Raw genomic sequence first — 13,676 nt, 5'->3', positions numbered from 1 at the left:
GCCGAGGGCCCCTCCATTGTTCATCGCCCACAGCTGGGCGGCCTCAGCCCTGGCCTTGTCCTCGAGCAACGAGACCCCACCCCGCAGGGCCTCCGCCGAGGCCCGAAAGGCAGCGGGAAAGGCGCCGGTCTCCGCCCCTGCTAGGAGCAGGCGAGTCACCTCGAGCTTCCTCAATGATCGTTGGTGCGGAGGATGGACCTGGTCGCGCGTTTGAGCTTGCGCGCGGGCGCGGCACTGTCCGTCACAAGCTCCTCCGGGAGGCGATGGGTGCGCCGAGCCGGCTCGGGGAAGAGCTTGTCGATGTTGATGCCCGCCTTGAGATAGAGGGCCTCCGGCTGGCGGACGAATGGCATCAACTGAAGGTGGCCATAAACCTCGGGTGTCTCCAACGCGAGTGTGCCAATGTGAAAGCCGAGGCATCCCTTGTGACCTCGCGCGAAGCCAGCGCCCGGGCCTTGGAAGAGGCCAGGGAGGCCGATCGCCGCCGCTAGGTCACCGAGGAGCTCGAACGGGAGCTCCAGGACCTGAACACTGCCTTGGAGTAGCAGGTTGAGGCGTGCAGGACCGTCTTGGTGTCGATGTGGGGGGCGCCTTCCAAAGAGAAGGAGATCTTGAAGCGCGAGGAGACGCTGCTACTGGAGGCCTCGGAGTGCAGCCTCGAGCTTGAACAGTTGGAGACAAGGGAGGGCCAGGTGGCCCTGGCTGAGGACGCCGACGACGCGTGTGAAGCCGGTATCCGGGAGGAGGTCGACCGTAGGGTGGCGAAGGCTCGCGCGGATCTTGCCAATGAGTACGACCTGAAGTTGAAGCTCCTGGAGGGCAAAGTTGAGGGCAGGACCATCGCATCAGATCAAGGTTGGACAAGGCGGAGCAGCGCGAGAGGACTGCCGCGGTGGCCCTGGGTGCTGCCCAGGCCGATCTGACCTTCGCTCATGCTGAACTGCTCTCTCTCCAGCAGCAGGTTGATGCTGCTGTGTCCCTCGTGCAGCAGAAGATGGAACAGGCGTGTTGTCGGCAGACGTTGCAGAGCTAGCACGCTCAAATGCTCCAGGCCCTCCGGGTGAGGGCCAACCGGGCCCTGGGCGCCGTCTGCGAAGAGCGTGCTCCTCAAGTTGTGACGCTCCTGGAGGACCGGGACATGAGGGCTCGCGAGCTTGCTGAGGAAAGGAGCCGAGGCCTCCTCGGGCACGCGTTCTCCCGCATCTTCAGTCATCTCCAGAACCTCGACCCCAACTTTGACTTTGACGCTGCTATCGCCCCAGTGCCTGGGGCTATTCGGGACAACCTGGCACGCTGAGTGGACGATAACGTGGACGCCATGGTCAGGGCGTTTGCCTCCGAGGACGATGCAGTGGTGGTCGTGGCGGAAAAAGAGTTCGCGGTTGAAGACGGTGAAGGCGATGCCAGCGACAGCGCCAGCAGCGCATACGAGAGCGGCCAGGATGATGCTGCGAGCGACATGTCCAATTGAGCCCGCGTTCCTTCGCTTCGAACTGCAGGAAAAGACTTGGGCATGGCCTCGCAAGGCGTAAGAGCATTTTAGAGGGGGAGCCCCTCGTGTATGTGAATTATCGTTTTTTAGGCCGGACTCAAAACGCACTGCCGTGAGCACCTGACCCCCCCAGCAGGCTTCCTGTTGTAACTTACCTCGGTCCAAGCGGGCCTTGAGCTAGCTTTGTGTTTGCCAACATGCTTTTCTCTTGAGGGGATCCCTCTGAGGGCTCAGGAGGTTTTAAATTTCCTGAGGAGCCTGCTAGTCCGCCCGAGAGGGCCTCGCGAGGAGCGAATGCCAGACTATGGCAGGGTGTGCGCACTGTGGTCCTGGGAGGTTTCCCGCTGCCCGGGCTTGCCCGAGCGTGGTCGACGCCCGCATACCACGCCCAGCCCCCAGCTCGCGAGGCGCTTGCAAGGGGTGGGGTAGCAGGCGTGAGCCCCGAAATAAGGCATGCCAACAAAATGCAAGAAATCCAAACGAACAAGGAAGACTTCGCCCACGTTTGGCAACTAAAATTAGACTCCAAGTTTAGCTCAAAAAGGAGGCGAATCGGGCTACAGAAAAAGGGATGAAAGCAAATGGTCGTGTCCGGCACCTAGCTAGCCTTCTGGTCTTCCCACCAGCGCGAAGCTAACTGCTTTCACTGGTTGTGAGCATAGTCATTGGGGGACAGTGTCGACGGCCAGCTCGGAACATGGTGCTTCCACTAGGACATGGGCGGGAGCCCCCGAGGCCCGAGGGGGGCACTCCGGAGACTTCGGGGCGTTTACAGCCCCACTCATTATTCGTGAGAGTGTCACGAGCGGAGACCTTCAGAGGCGCGAGCCTTACTTCATCTCGCAGGCGAGGGCCCCGCCATGCGCCACCCCCGACCACCATTGGGGCGTCCGGAAACCAGGACGAGAGCAAGGGGCAAGGGGGACGCTAGCGGCGCCCTCGGCGACCACGGCCTTCTGCCGGGGGGAAAGGATCACCGGCGCTTCCCCTGGTAGAGGACCAACCTCCGTGCAGCGCCTTGCTCCGTCCAGCGCAGGGTAGGGCCTCGCTCCGGGACTCTCCCGCGCAGCCCCTTGAGCAATACTCCCGCCGGGGGCAGGGCCACCGCCCTAGGGTCCCTAACTGCTACTGCAGCCTGGTTCTCCTGCAGTTCAGGGTTAGCGTAAGCTTGCTCCTCAGATACTGGCTGTACCCCGTCGTCATCATCGGTGAAGGGGTCGGCGAAGCCCCCGGGCGATTCATGGAAGGCCCGTGCCTCGGGCGTTCCACCCACCCATCCTGGCTCGGGGAACGGGTCGGGGTCTTCCCCCCGCAGGTACTCCAGGTTCACCATGCGGGGCACGTAGGCATCCGCGGTTGCCCCGCCTGAACTGTTGCCTAGGTGCCCCGCGCCTTGAGCTGCCAGTCATGGCATTTGGCCCTGGTGGCCGCTGGGTGGTATCCCAACGCGTCCTCGTGGCGGACCGCCAACACTTGTCCCTCCGGGTGGTGATCGTATCGAGGCAGGACGGCTTGCGCCAAGGCCTGCGTTGGAGTTGCCGGGTCCCTCAAACGCCCCAGCGGGCGCACGAGCTCGCCGGGGTCTCGCGCGTGCTTCCGCCACAACCTGAGGCGTGGTCAAGGAACAGAAAGGCAGCGTACCTCCGCAGGCAGCGTCCAGCAGTTCGACGGCGCGCTTCAGCAGTGCATCACGGCCGCTCTCCGCCAACCTAAATCGCAGCAGCTCCCTCGCCACGATGAGCACGGCTCACATGTTTGCCTGCTCCCGTCGGGTGTGTGGTGCCATTGCTGCAGCGTAGCCTGTAGATCGCGCGGTGGCGCGCGTGCACCGCGGCGTGAGGGCGGAGGGCGCCGGCCCACGTCGCCCGCGCCCGCGGGTGTTGGGCGGTGCGCGGGCCGCCTGGAGTGAGGAGTTGAGGTCTTCTTGGGAGGTCGGTGGCTCCAGGGCGGGCCAGGCAGCCCAGCGATCGGCGTGGGTCCTTGGATCATCAGACATCAGAACCACGGGGCGATGGAAGGTCGACCAGTGGAGGAGAAAACTTCGGCAAACCCCTACCTGGCGCACCAAATGTCGGATTCGGGGTTCCGGCAAACCCTTATGAGGTTCGAACTTGGGGTGCGCATGAAGAACTCTCTCTCTCTCTCTCTCTCTAGTTCGCTCGCTCAACGATCTCACGGCCTAGCTCGACGGACCCAAGGAACAGTGGATGAACCGCCTCCTGGGGAGAGGTGTTCTTGAGCTCGATGAGCTGGTGAGATGGCCTTGGTGGAATGGATCCAATCCAATATGAGATGTCTCCTACGATGGTGGCTAGTCCTATTTATAGAGGCCCTGGTCCTCTTCCCAAATGTTAGGCGGGAAGGGATCCCACAACGGCCAAGTTTGAAGGGGGACAACTAGTACAAGCTGTCCTGACAAAAGGTGGTCTTCGCCTGCCAAAGGCTCTGGTGGTGACGCTGTTGTGGGCTCCGTGGTGACCTCCGTCCTGCCGTCTTGCTGGCCTTGGTCTTGTTGCACCGATATGGAAACCTTTGTCTGATGCCTCGGAACTCCTCGCCCGCGCCTGCCTCTTTAGCACCAATGCGGAAACCGGCACGCTGTGCCCGCTGGCGCCCGCCTGGCCTTGGTCGTCATGGTTCACGCCACGTGAACCTCGCGAGGAGCCCCATGCATAGATATCTCCGCTCCTCTGGAGCCAGCCTAGCGAGGCCGCCCCCAGGGAGGTCTTGACATCATCCGCCTCGAGAGGCTTGGCCCCACCCGATGGTCTTGAGTTGTTGCTGCAGAAGTTGGGCCATACCGGGCCATTGGTGAAGCCACGCCGTGGGCCGCAGGCAGGCAAGTATGGGTATCCCCAATCCCAGGACGCCGACAAAGACTCTTCAATTACGTTTTTGTGATCCAAGATCACATTGAGTCCATAGGAAAGCCAAAACTATTAAAAGGGGGTGAGGTGTTGCTTAATGGTCTACTTGCTCAAAGTGCTTAGTGATATTGCTCCCAAACCCTCAACCACTTTCTCTTTCAAATGTGTCCAAAACACCAAGTCAAACTCGGCCCCATCGAAATGATCCATCTGGCGCCACCAAGTTCATTTGACATAGCCACTGCCAGAGACCCTAATACTTTGGCCTCACCGATACGGATCTTGGTCTCACCGAGATGGCCTTGCACTACTAGGGAAATGCTTATACACAGGAGCTTAGTAGTAGCGCTTTTTATAAGAAAGCGCTGCTGCTAAATAACGGTAGCGCTTGTCACCGAAGACCGCTGCTACTATCCATCTAGCAGTAGCACTTTTATTATAAAAAACGCTACTATAGTTTCCAACGGTTGCATGGCAGTGTAGGTATACTAGTAGCGCTCTAAATTAAAAAGCGCTACTGCTATTGTACATAGCAATAGCGCTGTCCTCTGACGAGCGCTACTGCTAAATAGAAGTAGCGGTTTTTTCTAAAGAGCGCTATTACTATGCTCACCTTATCCACCCCGCGTGTGTCGCTCACTCTCCCTCACACACTCACTCGCCGCACGTCGCCTGCCGTCACTACCGTCGCCCGCCGTCGCCGCCGACTCCCCCAAGGTATCTGCCTCCCTCCCTCCACCTCTCGCTGCCCTCCGCTCCCTCCCTCCCTCCTCCTCCTCCCGCCGCCCTCCACTCTCCCTCCTCCCACGGCCCTCCTCTCTCCTCCCTCTCCGCCGGCGGCCCCATCCGATCCTCCTCCTCCCTCTCTGGCAGCCCCTCCTCCTCCCTCTCCTGCTCTCTCCTCCTCCTCCGTCCTCCTTCCCCTCCTCCTCCCTCCTCCTTCTCCTGGCCTCCTCCCACCTCCTCCTCCTTCCTCCTCCTCCTGGCCTCCTCCCACCTCCTCCTCCCCCTTTCTGTAAATAGGTTTTAGTTTTTCTTAAATGTAGGTTTTAGTTTTTAGTAAATGTAGGTTTTTTAGTATATTTTGTTTTTAGAAAATTTGAATAAGTAATTTGAAAACAATAAGTAAATGTAGGTCTTTTGAATAGAATAGGAAATTTTTAGAAATTTTGAATAAGTAAATTTGAATAGAATAAAATATGAAAATGAATTTTTTTTGTAAAAGTAGGTCTTTTGAATAGAATAGGAAATTTTTAGAAAATTTGAATAAGTAAATTTGAATAGAATTGGAAATTATAAGTAAATTTGAATAGAATAATTAAATGTAGCTTATGGAGTTCACTAAGTCCTAAGATGACGATAATAATGTTTTTTTATATTTTGTTTTTGCATAAATCAAGGAGCCCATGCATCATCCCCGCCGTCGTTCCCGTCACCGACCCCCTCCGACCTCGATCAAGGTGAGACCAGCCACCCCATGTTATTGATTTAATTTAGGTATTTTAGGTGTTTAATCTTAGAATAATGTAGTATGAACCCTAGTTATGATCGAATCATGTTCAAAATGTAGGTTTTTAATTAGGTGTAGTTAATAGAATGTAGGTGTTTTAGGTGTCACATTTCTTTTTATTTCTTTAGTTAAAGCAAGTATTCCTGCATCGACGTCGACGATGCCTATCCCGCATCCTCGTCGTTGACTTGGTGGAGGAGGCCTGCATGATCAGAGGGGCCATGTCCGGGACTGGGCTCCACCGGACTGGTACTGGGAGGTGCTCCCTTCGGGGGGGGGGGGCAGCTTGGTGAGGAGCCAACCCTTCACTGACCCAATCCTTCTTTGGTGGCGGTCGCGTGGGCCAGTGATAGTGCAGAGGCTTGAGGACCCCGCGGAGGTGGTATGTCACCGTGTCAGTGAGGAGGACGAGCACGTCCTTCGCTACATGGTTGCGTTAGAGGGCAGGTTCTCCAGGGATCTCACTGGAGCTATGATCCTATGATGGTTCCTTCTCTTTGGGTGTCCACCGGCCGCGCCGATACCCATCGTTCGCTAGGGTTTTAGCTGTATTAGTGACCACTATTCGAGATGTATTAGTGATAATATTCGACGATGTACGGACGAAAGAGATGATTTAGTTTTGCTTATTTGAATACTAATTTATTTTACGATTTGATTTTGCTTATTGAATGCCAAATTGGAAAACTACTCCATCAAGTTTGAATGCTCATATGATGTAGATATAAACATTTATATCTTGTGTTGCTCAAATAGGATATGTGCTTGCCCAAGTGGCCGACCATGTTTGCAGGTTACGCCTCCTATAGTGGCCTATGTTTTGCCTGAGTGTTGATTAATTTCCGTTCCGACAAATTTTAGGCGCTTGATATGTCCTTTTTTAGCAAAGGTCATGCCGGATTTTTCCGTGAATTCTGGCATGACTTGTGCTAGAATATGTAGGAAATATCGAGTGGCCTGGATTTCCTAGAAAAATAATGAAACGACATTTTGGGTTGAATTTAAGTCTGTCGAGGCTCCATCACCGAAGGTCGAAAAATCAGTGAGGGAGTGTATCCACCATATATGAAAGAGGACAAAGAAGACCGACTGTTGTCGTGGGGATCGTTTCTCCTTCTTCTCCGGGTGCTAGACCTTTGTTATGCACTAGGGGAAGGAGGATTAACGACCATCACCGACGATCGCAAATGTCAGGGAGGAATCAGTGAGTGAGAGTCTCCACCACATATGAGAGGACAAAAAATCCCAACCGTTGTCATGGGGGTCGCTTCTCCTTCATTCCCGTGTGCTAGAAATTTTGGTGTAATGCACTCGGGGACGAAAGGAGGAGCGATCATCACCAACGGTCGAATGTATACACCACGCGAGCTGAGAGTTTCCAAGAAAAAGACTCAGCACACGGATAGTCAACCTGTGATGAATAATAATGATCTAATTTAGTTTTTGTGGTACATATATTGAATTGTACAAGTTTAATCTTTGAATTATGAACCTAGGAAATGTTGTTATCGGATGACGAAAGTCTCCCAGGGGAGTGCGACTGGTGCAACGATGACCGGGGTCTGTGTGACAGGCCTCACCTGGACGAAGGTCGCACTTCAGCATTTAGCTCCAGGAGACCTCCGATGTTGAAACGGTATGCAGTGACGACAAGTATTTTTTCGTAATTAAGCATGACTTCAACTATTTAAACGTGTAATTTTCATATTTTACAATTCGAGTAGCTTATCCCATGCCATGCAAGACGCTATGTCTTGGAGTGGATGGATTTTGAAGACCATAAAAATTTTGAAACAAAGAAAATTCACCTAAGGACCCATCATGGTATGGATTTTGAAGTAAATCTGTACAATTCTGAGAGCGTAACCCATTTTGGCTGCACAAATTGGGAAGCACTTTGCAAGATGTATGGTTTTTATGAGGGTATGCTTGTCACCATGGATCTTGGTGATCCTGACATCGACTAAGACAATGTGGACATTTGGGTCCTTGTTGATACACTTCCAATTCTACCGATCTGTGAGTTTCTCAAACATAGTTATTAACTAATTTATATTGTTTATTTCAAAATAGTTGACAGCTTATTTCCATTGACAGCTTATTTTCATTCTTCAAACAATGTGCAGAAGATTGTAGACAGAACCTACTACACCGATGCCTCTGAGTTAACTTATCAGGAGAAAAATCATCTGATCGCATTTTGTACTGATCTTGAGAATTACAATATCTATTATGAAACTCCTCCACATTATGGTCAATACAAGCCACTAGTGCACGTGTTGAACTATGGTAACATCCATGGAGATGCCATCGTAAGATTTTTTACTATTACGACATCTATGGATCTTTTGCATAAATTCTTTTAAAACTTAACTACATTGCTAAGTATGATGGTATTACTATGTTTTTAAACAGAAAATCCTGAAGGATTGTGTCCCTCATCTGATGTATAAGAATGGTCTCCTTGATGTTCTGAACATACGGCCAGGTCATCCTACGTATCGCACCTGTCCATATCAGATTTCTAAAACAAGTGAAGACATGAAAATCAAAGAATGGAAAAAATGTATGGACAGTCGTAAGGAGGTACTTGGAAGCAACATTGTACGAAAGGCAAGAATTGGAGACAGGATAATCTCCATTCTTCATAATGGAGAGTCAGGGCCTATCTTCTTTTATGCTATTTTACCTAAGAGAAGGTAGTAGGTCCTAGCTAATAATACTCATGATCATGTTCTAAGAACAACTAAGTAGGATTGGTTAGATGACTATCATGATGATGTGGTATCAAGTAGAAGTTGTATGATCGATAATGATGAGTTTGACTTGTTATTATGATACCAATGATGAGTTATTTATTACTATGATCGATGATGAATGATGCTAAGTTTTTATATGAGCATGATGAGTTATTATATATCAGTAGGTGAAATGAACATGGATTAGATTCAAGTGGAGGCAACATGTGGTGCACATCGAAAGTACTACTAATCCAAACTAGATGAAGTTTGGATTAGAGTAGTACTTTCGACATGCACCACATGTTGCCTCCAATTGAATCTCCTCCACGTTCATTTTACCCACTATTATAATATAAATAATCATGGTCATAAAATCATATGATGAAAGTACTGTATATAAAACCACAACGAAAATAAGTTGTATTTTTAAAAATACAGGAAAAGTTAGCAGCAACGCTTTTCAGAATAAACGCTACTGCTACTTGCTACTAGCAGTAGCGCTGTCCCAAGAAAACCACTAATGCTAACTAGGTATAGCAGTAGCGTTCCTTTTCCAGCACTACTGCTACTAGTTAGCTGTAGCACCTTAGTGGTAGCGCTCGTACAAGCGCTACTGCTAGCTTTAAAACAAGCGCTACTACTAGGGTTTTCCCTAGTAGTGTTGCGAACTCTCTGTTTACCTTTGTAACAATTCGGTCTCACCGAAATGAGTAATCATTACCACTGAGTTTGCTTGACCAACTCTCTGTTTGCTCTTTGCTGAAATTGGTCTCACCGAGTTCAAGCAATCGGCTTCACTGAGATGAGGTTTTGCCCTAGCCCTAGCACATCGGTCCAACCGAGATTCCTAACATTTACATTTAGAACTGAATCGGTCTCCCCAAGTTCTTCTATTTGGTCTGACCAAGTTGGGTCAAATATCTGTAACGGTTGGATTTTGTTTGCTTATTTTGATGAATCTATGAATAGTATTGGGGGGTATGAACCATGGAGAAGTTCGAATACAGTAGATATTACACCAATATAAATAAAGAATGAGTTCACAACAGTACCAAAAGTGGTGATTTTATTTTCTTATACTAACGGATCTCATGAGATTTTCTGTTGAGTTTTGTGTTGTGAAGTTTTCAAGTCTTGGCTAAAGATTTGATGGACTATGGAATAAGGATTTGCATGAGCCTAAGCATGGGGATGTCCAAGGCAACCCAAGGTAATATTCAAGGACCACCAAGAGCCTAAGCTTGGGGATGCCCCGGATGGCATCCCTTCTTTCGTCTTCGTGTATTGGTAACTTTAATTTAGTCTATATTGTTATTCACCACATGATATGTGTTTTGCTTGGAGCGTCTTGTATGATATGAGTCTTTACTTTTTAGTTTGCCACAATCATCCTTCCTATACACACCTTTTGAGAGGGACACGCATGAATCGTGATTTATTAGAATACTCTATGTGCTTCACTTATATCTTTTGAGCTAGCCAATTTAGCTCTAGTGCTTCACTTATATCTTTTTGGAAATTATTGAACTCTCATGCTTCACTTATATTATTTTGAGAGTCTCTCTAAACAGTGTGGTAATTTGCTTCGGTTATGAATTTAGTCCTAATATGATAGACACCCAAGAGGGATATAATAAAAACTTTCATATAAAGTGCATTGAATACTATGAGAAGTTTGATTCCTTATGATTGTTTTGAGATATAGAGATGGTGATATTAGAGTCATGCTAGTGAGTAATTGTGGATTGTAGAAATACTTGTGTTAAAGTTTGTGATTCCAGTAGCATGCATGTATGGTGAAGCGTTATGTGATGAAGTCGGAGCATGATTTATTTATTTATTGTCTTCCTTATGAGTGGCGGTCAGGGACGAGCGATGGTCTTTTCCTACCAATCTATCCCCCTAGGAGCATGCGCATAGTACTTTGTTTCGATGACTAATTGATTTTTGCGACAGGTATGTGAGTTCTTTATGACTAATGTCGAGTCCATGGATTATACGCACTCTCACCCTTCCACCGTTGCTAGCCTCTCTAGTACCGCACAACTTTCGCCGGTACCATTCACCAACCATTACCCTTCCTTGAAACAGCCACCATACCTACCTATTATGGCATTCCATAGCCATTCCGAGATATATTGCCATGCAACTCCCACTGTCCCGTTTATTATGACACGCTCCATCATTGTCATATTGCTTTGCATGATCATGTAATTGACATAGTATTTGTGGCAAAGCCACCGTTCATAATTTTTATACATGTCACTCTTGGGTCATTGCACATCCCGGTACACTGCCGGAGGCATTCATATAGAGTCATATTTTGTTCCAAATATCGAGTTGTAAGTAAATAAAAGTGTGATGATCATCACTATCAGAGCATGTCCCATGTGAGGAAAGGATGATGGAAGCTATGATTCCCTCACAAGTTGCGATGAGTCTCCGAACTTCACAAAAAATAAAAGAGGCCAAGAAGCCCACCAATAAAATAATGAAAAATGAGAGAAAAGAGAGAAGTCTAACGCTACTATCAATTTTCCACACTTGTGCTTCAAAGTAGCACCGTGATCTTCATGATGGAGAGTCTCCTAAGTTGTCACTTTCATATACTAGTCGAAAATTTTCAATATAGAACTTGGTTTGTATATTGCAATGATGGGCTTCCTCAAATTGCCTAGGTCTTCCTGAGCAAGCGAGTTGGATGCACACCCACGTAGTTTTCTTTTGAGCTTTCATAGACTTATATCTCTAAGCACATCCGTTGCATGGAGATACCTACTCACTCACATCGATATCTATTGATGGGCATCTCCATAGCCGTTGATATGCCTAGTTGATGTGAAACTATCTCCTTCTTTTTGAATTCTCCACAACCACCATATTCTATTCCACCTATAGTGCTATGTCCATAGCTCACGCTCATGTATTGCGTGAAAGTTGAAAAAGTTTGAGAACATCAAACGTATGAAACAATTGCTTGGCTTTTCATCAGGGTTGTGCATGATTTAATACTTTGTGTGATGAAGATGGAGCATAGCCAGACTATATGATTTGGTAGGGATAACTTTCTTTGGCCATGTTATTTGGAGAAGACATGATTTCTTTATTAGTATGCTTGAAGTATTATTGTTTTTATGTCAATATTAAACTTTTGTTTTTAATCTTATGGATCTGAACATTCATGCCACAATAAAGAAAATTACATGGATAAATATGTTAGGTAGCATTCCACATCAATATTTTTGTTTTTATCATTTACCTACTCGAGGACGAGCAGAAATTAAGCTTGGGGATGCTTGATACGTCTCTAACGTATCTATAATTTTTTATTGTTCCATGCTATGATATTATCTGTTTGGATGCTTTATATGCAATAATATGCTATTTTATATTATTTTTGGGACTAACCTATTAACCTAAAGCCCATTGCCAGTTTCTATTTTTTCCTTGTTTTTGAGCTTCGCAGAAAACGAATACCAAACGGAGTCCAAACGGAATAAAACTTCACGATGAGTTTTCTTTGACCAGAAGACACCCACGGGACTTGGAGTCCAAGTCAGAAGAGCCACGAGGCGGCGGCAAGGGTGGAGGGCGCACCCTAGGGGGGGGCCTACCTTACCACCTCCTCGGGACTCCTCTGACCTAGCCCTTTGCCCTATATATTCACATCTATTCCAGAACCACCAAAAGAATCCATGAAAACACTTTTCCACCTCCGCAACCTTCTGTTCCTGTGAGATCCCATTTTGGGGACTTTTTCGCATCCTGCCGGAGAGGGATTCGATAACGGAGGGCATCTACATCAATTCTATTGCCCTTTCGATGAAGCATGAGCACTTTACCACAGACCTACGAGTCCATGGCTAGTAGCTAGATGGCTTCTTCTCTCCCTTTCATTCTCAATACCACGTTCTCCTGGATGTTCTGGAAGATCTATCTGATGTAATCTTATTTTGCGGTGTGTTTGTCGAGATCCGATGAATTGTGGATTTATGATCATCTTGTCTATGAATATTATTTGAATCTTCTCTGAATCCTTATATGCATGATTTGATATCTTTGTATTTCTCTTCGAATTATCGGTTTGGTTTGGCCAACTAGATGGTTTTTCTTGCAATAGGAGAGGTGCTTAGCTTTGGGTTCAATCTTGCGTGATTTAACCAAGTGACAAAGCAGGGGTAGCGAGACACGTATTGAATTGTGGTCATCGAGGATAAAAAGATGGGGTTTACATCGTATTGCACTACAAAAAAATACACTTCCGTGATGATACGTGTTTGTCAGAGTAGGTCACATTTTCTGTCATGCATGTACATCCATGAAGATTTTATGACAAAATCAAGACAGTCATACCTGTGCTGTCGTAGAAGTGTTCCTTGACATTACCAAAATTATCATCACAGAAGTGTCCACTTCCATGACGATAAATCGCGCGTCATAGAATTGCTTTTGTCAGGGGTAACCGACACGTGGCATCCACCGTAACGGGTCGCCATTAAGCTATCGGCTTCTGGTTTGGATCCGATAATCCGTTAACTGCCCCGACCAATGGGGATTTTCCACGTGTAAAATTCTCATTCACCAGAGGATTCACGTGTGGGCTCAGCGTTGGGACAGATGTCATCCACTCATAGTACGAGAGGCGCCTTTGATATGTCGGCATGTGGCCAGGCCCAACAGTGGCCCATTCCGGTGAAAATGGTTGACCCAGTAAAAATTAGCAAGCCGGCCCATATAAGACCTATTTGTGTCAGGTCCATTTAAGCACAATGCCCATACAAGATGTGCCAGTTCGGCCTGTCAACGGCCCGTTAACGATTTGACAACATTGCAGCCCATCGTTAGTTCGAGCCTGTTAACAGCCCGCTATATATTTGGGCTCAATATCGGCCCGATGTGGTTTCGGCCTGTTACCGGCCCATTCAATGGATGGGCTAATTTTCAGGATGTACGCCTTTCGGCCTTTTAGCACCCCATTTAAGTGTTGGGCCAATTTCTGGCCCAGTGTGTGTTTCAGCCTGTTAATGACCCATAAATGAGTTGGGCCATTTGCAGTCATACATGAG

This window comes from Aegilops tauschii, chromosome 5 (genome assembly GCF_002575655.3).
Source record: "Aegilops tauschii subsp. strangulata cultivar AL8/78 chromosome 5, Aet v6.0, whole genome shotgun sequence".
Classification (NCBI taxonomy): Eukaryota; Viridiplantae; Streptophyta; class Magnoliopsida; order Poales; family Poaceae; genus Aegilops; species Aegilops tauschii.
The sequence above is the reverse complement of the archived record's forward strand: the minus strand, read 5'-3'. Positions refer to the sequence as shown.